The 14,648-nt window shown below is 38.2% G+C and overlaps 1 protein-coding gene across 4 annotated transcripts in view; it reads left to right on the top strand.

Annotated features, from left to right (window-relative positions):
- USP22 (ubiquitin specific peptidase 22) overlaps window positions 1-14,648 on the top strand; it is a 113,779-nt gene that overhangs the window by 20,839 nt on the left and 78,292 nt on the right. The window contains exon 1 of one of the 4 annotated variants that reach the window (XM_076351347.1): window positions 4,478-4,493. The exons of the other annotated variants lie outside the window; for them this stretch is intronic. The gene's annotated coding sequence lies outside the window, so the exon portion shown is untranslated. Of the gene's footprint in view, window positions 1-4,477; window positions 4,494-14,648 lie in introns of those variants that run through there. 4 annotated transcript variants of the gene reach the window in all.

Raw genomic sequence — 14,648 nt, 5'->3', positions numbered from 1 at the left:
TTAGTTAATTTGTGACTAAAATAATGGAGGATTTGTTGTAAATTCTCCAAACCCCTGTTTTATACTGTATGTGCAGTGCAGTGGCTGTGAGGATGGGACTGTATTTTGAATATTTATCAAACATAGCAAATCTGTATTTTAAGGTGTTGCAGCTGACCATTTTGTAATGCTTGCAAATCCTGAGTGGTAATAATCCCTTCTCTGAAGAACTGCAGAATGATTTATCTCTAAATGGACTTCTGGTTATTTCAACCCATTATCTGCTTGCCCAGCAGTTTTAGGTAGCTAGAATTCATCTCTATAGGACTGCTTTCTCTCCTTCCTCCTCTTTACCCAGCACCTCCCGCCACCACCCCTTGCAAAGAAACAGGATTCTGCTTACCTCTTTTGTTTACATATTGACCTGCGAGTTTGAACTTCTGATGTTCAAAGAGCTACCCCTCAGGGGGATGTGTTGAGCTAGTCCAGGAATAATTTTTGTATGAACTGTAAAAGCCCTTCTATTTCAGGTGACCACCTTACATTCTAAACCAAATAACAGAGCAACTTGTTTGCACAGTGGATTGTGAGGCTTTGCAGCTCACATTTTCCAGTAATGCTTTTTGGGTTTTTCTGAGAATTTAAAAGATCTGGTGATCTAGCTTTGTTTCTGGTTTTCAATTCAATCTTTTTTAATAAAATCTCATGCTGCAGGCAATTTTACATTGGTACACAGAATAGTTACGCTGATGTTAGTGTAACTAACTCCACACATGCACAAGCCCCTTATGTTAGGATTATCATCAAGATGTCAGTATTTCCTACCATAGACACGGCACTAATCTTTTTTCCAAGTACGTGAATGCTGGAGCCTTCCTTTCCCATCCGTTTTGGAGCATTATTTCAAATCTGAAGCTGTACTTGGAAGGGTGCTTGGATATTGCTTTCCCGTCCTGTTTTCAGACTCGAGCAGGTATTTCCTTCACAGCTCTGAGTAAGCTCTGCTGTCCTCGAGCAAGTGTCCTGAGGAACAGCGGGTTCTGCTTCATCATTAGACAGACTATGGGACTTCAGCTGGCAAAGAGGAGACTTCCTTTTCTGGTAGCTTGTTTGAATCGTGGCAGCCATGTTAAAGTGAGATTCCACTAAACAGAATTATGAGGTCACTGACTACAGCCCAGTCTGGCTTTGTGACACCCAATCTCTGGATGATCAAAAAAGGTGATACGATTTTCTCACAGTTGCTGTCTGCAGATAGCTCAATCACGTTTGCCATAGGAGTTAAAAAGCAATTTGTTCCACCAATGCACGTTCCAATTTTGAGTTGTCTTTTTTCAGTTGGGAGTCCTCAGGTCTATTATTTTTGCTTTCCAAATAGATTATTTAAATCACACGACTATTACATTTAATACAACTGAAGTTGTCTCTTCTGTGTTCTGCTTTACATGAAAATGCGTGTGCACCCAAGTACCCTTAAACTCTTCTGATAAGATAAACTGTAAATTATATCTGAGCCATTTTTTTCTGAAAGCAGTCTGTAGCTTTACTGTACAGATGCTTTCTTGGCAAATGAAACACCACTTATCTTAATTATTAGTGTTAATGGACATGCTGTGGGCCCAGTATTTGCTAATGTCAGGTATAATCTAAGTTACGTCTTTTTAAGTTTGACAAATGTGACAGTAACTGTAGTTCTGACTATCTTGTCTGAATGAATCAACGGCATGTGCATGAGTAGTTGCTGCCAATCACCTGTAATGCATAAGCAGACTATCTTCTTCCTTCCTTTCAAGCGTCTTCTGCAGGCACTGTTATTACTAAAATGCCACATGCTGCTAATTTGTCGGGTGCATGTGCTCCAGAACGCTCTCTGTAACTGATGAATGTCATGTAGTTTCTCCTTGTGCATTTATCTCTTTTTAAAGGTCTCTTTGCTCTTACAGAAACCGGTATGTTTCTGTCCAAGTGTGTGATGCTAACTACTGAATGTCTGTGGCATTAATATAAGTAGACATAAATAGAGCAAGGCTTCTACAAAAAAATGTATCTTTTCCCATCATACAAACTATACCTGTGTTCAGATACTATTTTTGGATAGAAAATTTGCAGTGGCTTCCTGGAGCTCTATGTACTCAATATTGAGAGTACATAAAGTACCTTCTGAAACTATCTTTACAGGAAATTGAGATTCAAATTCCCTTTTCTTTTTTCTAAGTAGAATGGTTACACTTTTTTAACGTACGTGTGTGTATATATGTACATAAGTTGTATTTTCATTTGATAAGGAAGTTTCAAATATGGGACAGTTCTTTTCAAAAGCCAAAGTTTCCCAAGAGCCAGTGGAGGAAAAGGAGACGTGAATGAAATGGGCTGAAAGTTTTGATCTTATTTGCAATACTCCTGTTTTACAACGTATAGAGAAGAAAATCATATATTTTTTTCTCGAAACATAAAAACTGAGCTGATTTACAGATTTTGAAGGGATATGTACAAATAGTTGTTCCTGCTTACTTGTTATCATGGATGTTACTGGGGGGGCTACTGTCTTTCTTTTCATGAAATTGTTTAAAGTTTGGAGGACAAGCTGTATGTCATACGTAAAACTGAAGATGAATCTTCACATGAATGGCAAAATGAACTTTTAGCTGCACTAAATGCTTGCGTATTTAAATGTTCTAGTAGTTGGACACTGCACAGAACAGCATTTATATCTACTTCATGTTGCTTGTACCAAGTGCTAAAGGAGTTGCCTTAATAGCGATACCTAAGAAGTTGTCGCACTCACTAGAGTTCTGTTTTCCCCCTTTCTTCCTAGTGTTCCTGACCCGTCCACTATGTGAATTTTTTTCCTCCTGTCTCTTTTTAGTGTCATCATTTGACTCTTCTCTAGCAAAACTATAGTGATGAGGTTGCTGTGCAAAACCACTTGTCCAAAGGGTCATGTGGAGTATTGAATATATTTGATAAATCTTTTCTTCATTTTTCTTATGAGATAAGTTTTACCTGGGATTGGTGAACTGGGGAGTCCTAATGCAGATCTTGGGCTAAACGCATATAGGTAGTACCGTTCCCCGACTTCCCTCATCAGTTACCACTGCTATCACTTGATTATCAGAAATGGGGTGTTAGGAAACCCTGCTCTGATTAAGTCTGTCTATTTCATTACTGAGAAAGAAATGCCTGGGCATGGGTTCACAGTACTGATGAAAAACACTTGAACTTGCCTGCAAACTTGCAGAAAAATTTCCCCTCTCTTAGAGAACCTTTTATCTGCGTTCTTAATTTCTGTGTGATTAATCAAAGAATAACTGGAGTAATTAATTAACTTTGACAGGCAAATTGTCTTCTACATCAAAGTACTGTTCTTCTAGCTCTCTGGCAGTGGACAAAATTAAATCTTTAATAGAAATCTTAATGTCTTCACCAAAAAGAAGTGGAAAATGTTATGTATTATGTAGCGTGTTACTTTCTCTTGCTTACAGGGCACAGACTTAATGGCTAGTAGAGCATCTCAAAGGTGAGAGTATTGTGTTTTGAATGTTTCCACTGATCTGACATGTATAATGGCAGTAGTTAAAACTGCTGAAGGTGAATCCATTTGCATTTCTTTTTAAAATCAGGTCTTTGTCTTTTGCTGAGATTTATATGCTTTTTCTTGGATATAGTTTTAAGATGTTCTTCGGCACCTTTAAACGTTTTTCTTTGCTGTCTTGTAACTTGAGTTCCAGTTTTGTAATTTGAAGAGCATCCTGTTGTGAGAATGTGAAGCAATGTGCATATTATGCCTTCTGAAGTATTGTCAAAAAGATGCATCCTGGAATGAAACAATGGCATTGTGTCAAAAGCATTCTGTCTTGACGGTTCCTGTTCTGCAGAACTCTGAATAGTTTCAAGAACTGGAATAGTTTTAGGATTTTTTTTAAGTTGTTAGCCTCAGCTTTTCAATTATTTAAGTAAAAGCTGTGTTCCTTTCAAAAGGTCGCTAACAATTGTTTGGAGCTGGCTACCAGAAATGGTTCTCAGAACTCCCCAATTGCTTTGTAAAATAAGTCTTTACCCCATTAAAGTGGTGTGGTGGTGTTATGGTTTTTTGTTTGTTTTGGTGTGTGTGGTTGTTGTTGGGGTTTTGTGCCTTTTTTTTTTTCTCTTCAGTTTTCACTGTCTTCTGAAGGTACTTAAAAAGGAGGCTTAGCATTTGCCGTATTTGGTAGCATGAGGGTGGATTGGTTTTTATCTCACCAGGATTGAGTAGCACTTCGGCTGAAATGTCTACTTCCTTTCCATCTTTCATACTTTAATAGGTGTATTAGAATTTTATGAAACCTAATTAATTCAGAAAAAGACTAGTGTTTACACAGATTGTATAATGCTTATGGCTCTGGGTATGCTTTCATGCTTGATATCAAGGAAGGAGGGGATGTTTTAGGTCCTGAAAGTAATGTTATCTGCACTTAATTATATTTTCACCCTTTCTTCTGCAGCCCTTCCAACATCTTCCTTTGGAACAGTAGAGGGTAGGTGAAGCTTTTCTAGAGACAGGCTTCTCTTTAAAACATGGCTAGCAAAATGGCAAAAGTGGAGGTGCCTTGTTTTTGCTTTATTTTGTCCTTTAAAGAGCAAGGAAAATAGGAAGAAAGATCTGTTGTTGATATTATGAAATAGGCCTTCACTGTAATTAACAGCCTGGGAGTTTTTCTGCTTGCTTTTCTTATCCCTGTGTTGCAAAAGCTTGCTGTCCTGCTGGGATTTCTTTTTGGAATGCAGAGGTGTGTTCTAGCTAAAAGCATGTGCTTTGCCTAATAAGCTTTCCTAGCCATTGAGCCCAGCTGGCTGCTGCAGTCTGTATTTGTTTTGTCTTAACTAATTTTTATATCTATGCTTTAAATTAAACTAACACTTTTTGCATTAAATGACAAACCGAGCACAATGTCCATAAATGAAACCAAATACTGTAATTACTAATTTTTGTTTCCAATGTGCAGCATTATGTAATCAAGCAGCCTACTAAAAAGGAAGATGTGGAAATAATACTGGTGGCATGTAAATGGTGCTAAACTGAAGTGATCAGCCTTTGTTGAAGGGAATGTTTATATTGAATTAAGGGTTTACCACTTCCTCTTGTAAATACAGAAGAGAAGTGAAGAGAGCAGGGTCTGGCTGGTCAGCACAAAATGTTCTTGTCAAATCTTCATATCTTTTGCTGTAGGAGATTATGCATGCCATCAACATGTAGCACTTAGCTGGAGTCTACTGAGGGGTTAATTTTCAGGGTTGCTGCAGTCTGAAGTTGATAAAAGTTCCAAGTACTCAAAACTCTGAAATTCAGCCCCGTGTCTTTCTGGTTTGGTCCAAATGATGAATGAACAGAATAAACGTTAGAAGATGAAGCATGGAATAGAAATTCTATTTCAAAATACTCATGAATCGCTATTTACAAGTCTACAACAGTGACAGTAGAATTGTTGCTGCAAGATTGTTCTTCATGTATTTGTGGAAATTTAAAATGTTTTTGTTCTTATGCCCCCTTTTCTTCTTGTCTCTTAGTTTTTGTAGTTGTGAGTGATGTGAGATGTTTTTCTCGTTAGGAAAACATTTGCCAGTGGGAAAAGGAATACTTTTATCTTCTGTGATTGCTCACAGATTTTGAGACTGTTGGATCGTATATCCTTAGCTGTAGACAAAGACAAGACTTACTGTGGCTGATACCTGTAATAGATGCGTTATTGTAATGAGGGCTTCACTCTCAAGAGATGCAGAGCCTTAGCTATGAGGCTAGCGCTACGTCACCTTCAGTGCTCTTTTAGGTAGTGCTGCTGCTTTACTTCTCTGGCCTTGTGGGTCACAGCAACAGTCTGGGTTCTGGCACAGTTCCCCTAAGCCCCTTTCACTGTCCGTTTGAGCTGCGCACCCTTCTTCCTTTTTCCCTCCTCCAGACTGTTCATGCCTGGTCCTGGTTTACAGCTGCAGTTGCCACACTCAGTGCAGTTGTAAGCATGGACGAGAGATGTAGGCTTGCCTCTTCTCTGGCTTTATTGCTGAATATGAAAATTTTTCATATAGTACCAGTCAAATATACAAAGCTCTGGCCCCTTCCCACTCTGCTGTTAGGTGCCAGAGCAGGTTTTTTTTAATAAGATGCAGCAGCTGCTTGGAAGTTAAATAAACAAACCCCACAACAACAAACAATAACAAAAACAAAAATACCTATTTTTAACCCTATTTGGATATTTATTCTCACAGTAGTAAGGACAGACTTTTTTCTTGTAGTGAATTCATGTAGTTTAAAGCTGCTATGAGTAGAAGCTTCTCCCTTTGCTGCTACGGTGAGTGGCATCTGACCTGCACATAAATGCTCTCCTGTTCTCATATTCATTGTAGGCAAGCAGTCTGAGCTGGGTCAAGATGAAGATTTGAATCTGTTTGATGGGTCTCCATGTTGCTCTTCAAAGAATTGCATTGCAGTGAGGCTCTAGACCTTTTTTTTTTTTTTTTTTTCCTCTTTAGATAAATGTCAATGGACAGATTTAGGGCCTGGATGTCAACTCCATTCACTTACAGGTTTGCCTCATGTTTGTTAAACTGTGACTGATCAGAATCGAAGTAAATTTCCTGAACTCAAAACTACTGATGATGACACCTCAAAAAGATACAAATAATTGCATTTGTAATTACAGTGTTAAAAAAGGGCAAACTTTTGCATGTGACTAAATAAAAAAAAAAAAACCACAACTTTTTTCCTAATAGCACTCCTTTTTAGTAACGTACAGAATAGACTACTAAAAATACCAGGATGAATTTCTCTACACTCGCTTTAAAAATCTCAATTGAGAAATTTGTTTAGGTCTTCCGAACAAAGCAATGACACTAATATGTGAAATGTAATCTGTTAATGGCTTACAGGCATCTGTGAGAAGGGAATATATGGATTTTTACTTAATGCTATTGTTTGGTACATTAAAAACCAACAAAATATTGTTGAGTGGTTGGATATTGCTGCAAAAATAAAATCAGAGTATGAGAAGGAGATCTCTTCAGCTGTAGTCAACAAACTAAAAAGAGGAAAGAAATGAGAACTTCTCCTGTGAGGTTGTGATCCTACACTTCTCGGGGAAGGCTTCAGCATTATAACTGAAACTTCGTTTAAAAAAAAAATAGCGTCTTTAACAGTCCTGACATCAGTGATGGAAATTCAGAAAGCGCTTCACAGCCACTATGACCTTTACAGTATTAAACCTGTCCAAGGATTGCTATCCCAGCTTCTCAGTGGCACTCTGAAACCATCAAGAAATGGTGTCCTTGCTTTTTTGAATTTGCTGCCGGTGTATATTTCTGTAGTACGGGAGGAACAGAGATTTCAACCACAAAATACAAAGATTGTATATTATACTAGACACTCAGTTTAAACACAGCTAGGTAAGGTTAGAGATACTTCAAATGTAACAAACTTAAAATGCTCTTTCCTGTCTTAATGGAACTTTGGCTTTGAGATAATTAACAAAGTGCTTGGTATTATCTTGGGGGTGGGGGGGGAAGGAGCAGACAGTTGAAACTTTGTAGTTCCATGTTTCTACAAAAAAGGCAAGTATTTGTTATGGCAGCATTTTTTTTCTTACCATGTGGACAAGATGCTCTAAACTCAGCTCCAAGAACCGAGTCTTATTAGTGAAGTGCCAGATTGAGAATGCATTGTGATGTTTTTTTGTTTTGTGTTGGGTTTTGGGGGTGTTCTTTGTTTCTTGGGGGGGGGGGGGGGGGGGGGGGGCAGGTTGTGAAGGGTTTCTTGGTTGCTTCTTGATTCTATTTAGGTGATTCCAAAATTCTCTACTTGGAAACCACCCCTTCCCCAAGCCCTCCTGAACAACAGGAGCTAGAATTTCATGTGCCCTGATCTTGAGAGGCAGTAACAACTTAACTGTACCGCTCCTCCCAATTCACTCCTTTGAGAGGCAGGTAAAATGACCTTACTTTGCAAAACAAGTTAATGTTCCAAATGCAGCATGAAGTGTTAAAACATAATAACTGGCTGTACATCCTATGTAAAAAGACAGAAGCTCTTTGCTAAGAAACTATCACCCACCTTCCTACACACATTGTGAGTAATGATTATTCTGTGGGACCACAGCAATTTGCAAACTCATTAAATGCATAAAGGAATAAATTTTTGTCATGGGTGCTTATTTCCCAGGTTTTTTTTCCTGAAGATGCTTTCATTCATCTTACCCGTTCTAATGAAGGAAACTCAAAACTACTTTTCTCTTCCAAAAGGTATTTTGTGTTCATATTGCTTTAATAACAGTTTTTCTAAGCTGACTTGCACATCTGTAGAGTTCAGAATATCCATCTGTCTAAATCTTAAATCTTCTAAAGGGTGAATTGCCGTTCTGACCACCTCTGTCTTATCTCCATAACTTTAGGTTTGCGAGTTTGCATGAAAGTTTTCTAGTGAATGAAAGACCTCTTATTTTGCTCTAGTAAAATGAATTATTAATTTGTTTTGTACTGAGGTATGAGGAAGTAGTAAGCTTCAGCTTACTAGATATCAAAGCATGTTCTGTGCAAGCATATTGAGAATTTGCTTTCATTCTCTGGGTGTTCCTAGGCAGTAATGTGCTAGTTGGCTTAGAGTATTCCAGTACATATACAGCTAGGTGAACGTAAATATGTCCTCAGATGCTGGTGTCTTAATATCATAAGTAGAACTAGACAAGCAAAATTCCTGGTTTGTCCATTATAATTCCATTTTACGCTTCATCCCAGTGAAAGCACTGTTGTTTGAGACCCTGTGAATGTTCGGTCTTATTTTCTCCGAAAGACTCACTGTGTAATTTTAGAGGATGCACTTGTTCTGTGATGAAGACTATTTAGTGTGTATGGGCTAATCGTCTTTTCTGTGTCAGCACATTTTTCTGGAATGTTTTTCAAGGGGGAATGTGCTTCTTGGGAATGGTTTGTGGTGCTTTGGGCAAATCGGTCTTTGGAAGGAGAATCGGCAAATGTTCTGTATAGCTCTTGTAAAACTAAAAGGGAAGTTTATTTTATTGTTTTGTAATGGTTTTTCTTGTAGGCGCTGTGAGGGGACTAGAACTTGTCTTCAGCTCCTGTTAGACAAAGAGGAATTCTTATGGCAAGAAGAGAGTTTGGCTTGTATGCCTTATTTGTTTGTTATATGTATCATCATTGAAACCCACAATTGTCAGAAAAGTTCTAAGCAATGGGGTTAATTTCTGTACTACCAGTTGGCTTGCTTTGCTACAGTAAATATAAAAATGTCATGTATAATAACTCTTAGTCTTGACAGAATGGTGCATAACTCATAGGAAGCTTTTAAAAGCAGAAATGTTTTCTACCAGACTAATGCTTTTTGGTTAGGCTCAACAATGGATCTACCCTATTTAGTGCAGCATTGGTTGTTTGGGGTTTTTTTGATAAAACAAATAGTTGCTAACAGATGCACTCTGTCACTCTATTGCTGCTCATTTTCTACTAGTCTCCTTTTTTTGCTGGGAGTATTTGTCTCATAAATAAGTCATGCCACAGAGAATCTGTGCTGTAGCATCATCCCATCCATCTTTCCTACTAGCAGAATTGCTTTGGCTTTGATGTGGACTAATTAAGTTCACATATTTTTATGGACATCTTAAAGTAGTTAAAGAAAAGATAGCTGAAATATCTGTGCTTTTCTAAATGAGGCTGTAGGACTTGCTAGGGCTTTGATCCTACGTATCCTGAAGTTTCTTTTTTCTTTTCTTTCTGAAGGGATGCTATCTGGAGTATTTCCATCAAAGTAGTATGGCAAACTTCCCAAGAGCATACCTGTTTTCATATGAAGAATCTGATTTCTTAGTTTTGTGCAGGGCAAAATACAATCTCTGCAGCATGGGCAGGGTTTAATAAGACTCTGCACAGCATCAGGCAGGTTTGTCTGTTTAGCTTGCCCCTTGAATTGCTTCCCAAGTCACGTGCTCGCAGATTAGATCAATACATTACCTAATAGGATGTTTAAAAACATTTCCGTGATTTGCTGACATGGGGGAATGGTGAAGTAAAGTAATAGATTTTGTACTAGATCTTAGAATACACTACTGCGGTATTGGCAAGCCCCTTGTTCTCATGTGAAATTTGCTACTGCAGTGGTGCATTGCAGGAAATAGATAAAAATCAACACACAGAACATAGCCATGCATCATATATATTCGGGGAAGAGACATGCATTTGAACCTTAAGCAGCTTACATGTTTTCACAAGGCAAATATGCTTTCTGCTTTTAAAGGAATCTTACTATAGAAGGAGATGCGATTTAATTTGAACAAGATCCATTATTTAAATGATTTAAAAACATAATAGGCTCTTAAATGCATCTTTTATAGAGTACTTGAGAAATCATTTAGATTTGTAAATGCTAGTGGTGGAGATGAGCACCTACCAAAGGAGAAGCAAATAAGCAATTTCAGCATAGTCATTTGAATTCCAGAGAATTGCTTTGTTCTTGTTGAAATACAGCTTTTTTTTTACTACTGTGACTATATATGGGAAGACCAAAATTACATCTTTAGAGCATCCTTCTATTTTCTCCTCTAGCTTGTGCTGTCTGTATTTTAAATTGTGCAACTTTTTTTTTCCTGCCCAAGTTTCATTTCAGCCTTGTACCGGCTGTGGAATTTTGTGTGAAACAAAAACTGGGAAAAGTTGTGGGTGTTTTTTTTTTTGGGGGGGGGGGAAAGGGGGGGTGTGTTTAAATAAAAAAATAAAAAAAAAAAATCTGATTTAATGTCCAGCTCTTGGCATTATATATCATGCAGAGTAAGGAGAACAAGAAAAAACCTGTATGTAGAGGTTAAATGATACTAGTCAAATCTTTGTTTCACCCCCAAATACAATTCTTAAATTCATCAAAGTTCTCTAGTTTTAGGTTGACTTGCACTGCTCTCTTGAGAAGAGCCCTTGAACCAAAGCAGTGTTTCTGGAGCTTGGATAGACTTTGGCTACAACATTGTTCTCATTTAAGAACATGCCTTCGTTGCAGAGTTGATTCAGAAAAATGTGTTTCTCTTCTGAGTATTGTCCATACGTATAATCCCTTGACTTCAGTGTGTTGGAGCTTTAACTGTAATTCCCTTCAGGGTACATACACTCCAAGCTTAAGATAGCACAGATTGTCAATAGAAGTAACTCTCCAGCTGCATAGTCTAATTGTTTGAGAGCAGGAAGGCATGATTACTGCACAAACAGCTGCAGTTGCTCTAAATGTGTGTCACTGCCCCTGGTTTGGAGATGGTTCCACCTACAGTTGAGCCGGTGGAACAAATAATGTGAGTGCTCCTCATCAGCATGAAGTCACCTGTCTTAGTTTAGAAAAATACATGTTAGGTGCAAATTGTATGAGATGAAGCAGAACAGTTTAAACCAGTCCCTTCCAGTAGGAAGGGGACAAATAAGATGAGTTTACTGATGTTTTCCATCCTGCTGTTTAGTGCAGAGCCTCATTGGAGCTTTGGTCTTACTGAATGAAAAACCACATTACAAGCAAGTCATTATTCTTGTTCTGAATCCTTGGGAAAAAATGACTTGGTTGAAGTAGCTCACTTAGGAATGGGAAAGGTCACTTTAGGATAGGGTGATGCTAATGTGTAACGGCATATAATGTTAGCAACTACTAGATCAAGTTTAGTAGATGAGAACTAAAGTATCTGTCCTCAGAGGTCTGGTTCTTTCTGGAAGAAAGGCTCTGGGAAGGCTTTGCTGACTCCTGTAGACAAGTCTTTGTATGTATTAATCCAGTATTTGTGGATAAGGAAGTGGGGAAAAGGAGGTTATCTTTTCTGAAATAACTTTCAGTGATTCCCCCCCCCCCCCCCCCCCCTTCTCTCTCTCCCTTTACTGGTCTCAGAGCAGCTGTAGTATGTTTGGGCATGGTGGAAAATGGTCTTTAACACTATTCTCTAAATTAATGCATTCAAGAATTCAGAAAAGCATGTGGAGTCATAAAAAACCCTACTATATTATCTGACACTTAGTACATCTAGAAGCATTTTTTAAAGCTTTTTATGTGGAACCTGTTTGCCGTCTGTCTTTTTTTTTTTTTTTAATGGACTCAAAGCTATTTCAAACTTGCTTCTTTCAGTTCAGATCAATGAGTCTCCTTATTTTATACTGCACCTTTTTCCAACTGCTGCTTAGTGAAAAGTTACCCATATTTTCCTTAGGTGATAGGGAATGAACCCCTGCCAGTTCAGGGCTGGAACAGTACTGCTGTGCAAATGAGTTATTAACGTAACTACTCACTGTGCTCTAGAACTGCTCAGTAATATTCCCATTTTGTGGTACAGTTTGGAGAAGGAAAGTGAATGTTCTGGCTATTGATGCGTAAGTTAGTGGACGCTGGAATATTACCTGCTTTGTGAAAGTTTCTGGGATAACTTAATCCAGATTTTTCATCCTTCAGCAGAGTGGATAGTGTTATTTCAAAGGATGTTTGTGGTCCTTTCAGGCTTATTCTGAATGTTGTTGCTTCCAGCTGATGTGTCTAGAAGATGCTTTTATAGCTGGCCTCTTTTCTTGCGTGTTATGAAACAGCCCCTCTGTATTGCTTATGCCCTGTGAACTTGAAGGGTTTACCTGCGTGTTCCTCTTGTGTCTTGTCTTCAGATCAGTGTTCTTTGTTACTAACAATTCACTTTTGTATAGAGCATTTTTCTGGTGTTCAGCTAACTCTTGAAAGCATGGTACCTCTCATCATCTTCCCACCCTTTGAGCAGAGAAAAAAAAGCAATTGTTTACTATGTCCAAAGGCACAAGACAAAATACTGTCAGGTTTGCACAGCCATTTTTGTGGTTAATTTTACACTTGAGAAGACCTGTTCAGGAGCTGGAAACAACCTAATTGGTGTCTCTCTTTTTCTTTTTCTTTTTTTTTTTTAAACTCAGTTCTACCATTATTATTTCTCTGGATGGGGATCCTGGTCCAGTCAAAATATTTGGCCAACTGTGCTTTGGTTCCTGGTGGGTTAGCCACACTGCTGTTGTGGCAAGCCATCGCTCCTGCAGAAGGTAGCTCAGGCTGCTTTATCAATTAGGATAAACTCCTATTCTCCACAGCCTCCAGAGAATTTGTCAGCCTGGCATCAGAGCACCACAGAACACTTATCTGGCAATGAAAAGCCTCTGCTGAGGAAATAGAGATAATTTGTTAAAACAAAAAAAATACAACTGAAAAAGGAATAGGATTAGTGTTCTTTCTAAAACTTTTAGACTAAAAAGTACTAATTAAGCAGATCTTTCAAAATATTCTGATATGGGCCTCAAAACCTGCAAGTCTCGTTTCCCTGGTGTGGTTGCTAGTGTCTTCCACGAAGATAGGAGGGGGGAAAAAAAACCCTGAAAAAATAAAGGGGGGGGGGGGAATTGCCTTCAGAATTTGAATTGCAGAAAATACTTATTCATTCTTTCTCTGGCAGTAGGTACTGTGCCGCTAATATTTTTTCAAAATCAGGGTTAAATTAAGATAAAACAATTCTGAGGTTTGAACACGTGAATCTAATGTACATGTTACTTTGCCTTATCGAAAGGTAGTGTGTGCCCTTGCTGGGATGCAGCATCTTGAATAAGGTATAATGGAAATGTTTTACCAGTTTGGAAGGGGAAAAAAAAAGTTTCCTCAAGTTGCTTTCTAGCATCTCTTGTAGCATGTTCAGTACTTTCATTTTTTCCCTCTTTCACAGTTTTTTCACTTATAGGCAGAAGTAGGATTCGTTGGAATTAGCCGTGGGTTAATCTAATCTACAGAAGGACAGCAAGCTGCTCAGATGGTCATAATGGTATATTTTTATTTACACTCAGTCTGAGAACTGTGATGTTATTTAACAACTTAGGCTATTTCATCTTTAATTATAAATTGTGATATTGCTGTCTTCAAACTTGTGCTCAGATGGTCAGGGCCAAAAGTCCTGTTCGCAGACTAGGAAAGCTGTGTAGACATCTCTCTGCTCACCCAATGGCAATATGGGAGCCAGCAAATACACCAGTGCAGAGCAAGTGCCTTAGAATTAATGTTTGCTGTTGAACAGAGCTGAAATACTTAACTGTCTTTTTCTGCTGCTGTCTAAACAAACCTTTAGAACAACCAGTTTAAGAAGTTATCTGTACTTGGATTTTTTTTAAGGTGACTTTCTGAACACTTACCAAGCCACAAAATTCTGTAACTAGCGCACGGTTTTGCTAGTACTAATAAAACCATTACTAGTACCCCTGACCTTAGTGGGGCTGGAAACAAAACTTACAGTATTGATGGAATATTCTTTTAAAAAGAAAATTGACATTTCTAATTGGACAGTATCATAATTAAGACCTGGTTGCAGGAAGTGAGTGAACAATACTTAAGTTGATTTTTTTTTTTTAAAGCTGATGCGTCAGAAATGTGCGCTGACTCAGAGTAACTGAATCATCCTATCAGCATGTGGAGGAATGATTTATATGCCATACCATGGAGATGTAGAATCAATTCCGTCTTTTTGTTTCTTGAAACCAAAGAACATGGCTTTGAAATTTTAAGTATTTAAATTTATGAAATATCCCAGCTGCTATACTAATGGATGATGGGTCTGTGGCATGCCTGCCTTAGGAAAGCAGTACAGTGAATCTTGAAGTAAAAGTAGACTAAGAAGTGATAGAAA

This window comes from Aptenodytes patagonicus, chromosome 13 (assembly GCF_965638725.1).
Source record: "Aptenodytes patagonicus chromosome 13, bAptPat1.pri.cur, whole genome shotgun sequence".
Classification (NCBI taxonomy): Eukaryota; Metazoa; Chordata; class Aves; order Sphenisciformes; family Spheniscidae; genus Aptenodytes; species Aptenodytes patagonicus.
Note: the sequence above shows the minus strand (reverse complement) of the source record. Positions and strands in the feature narration are given on the sequence as shown.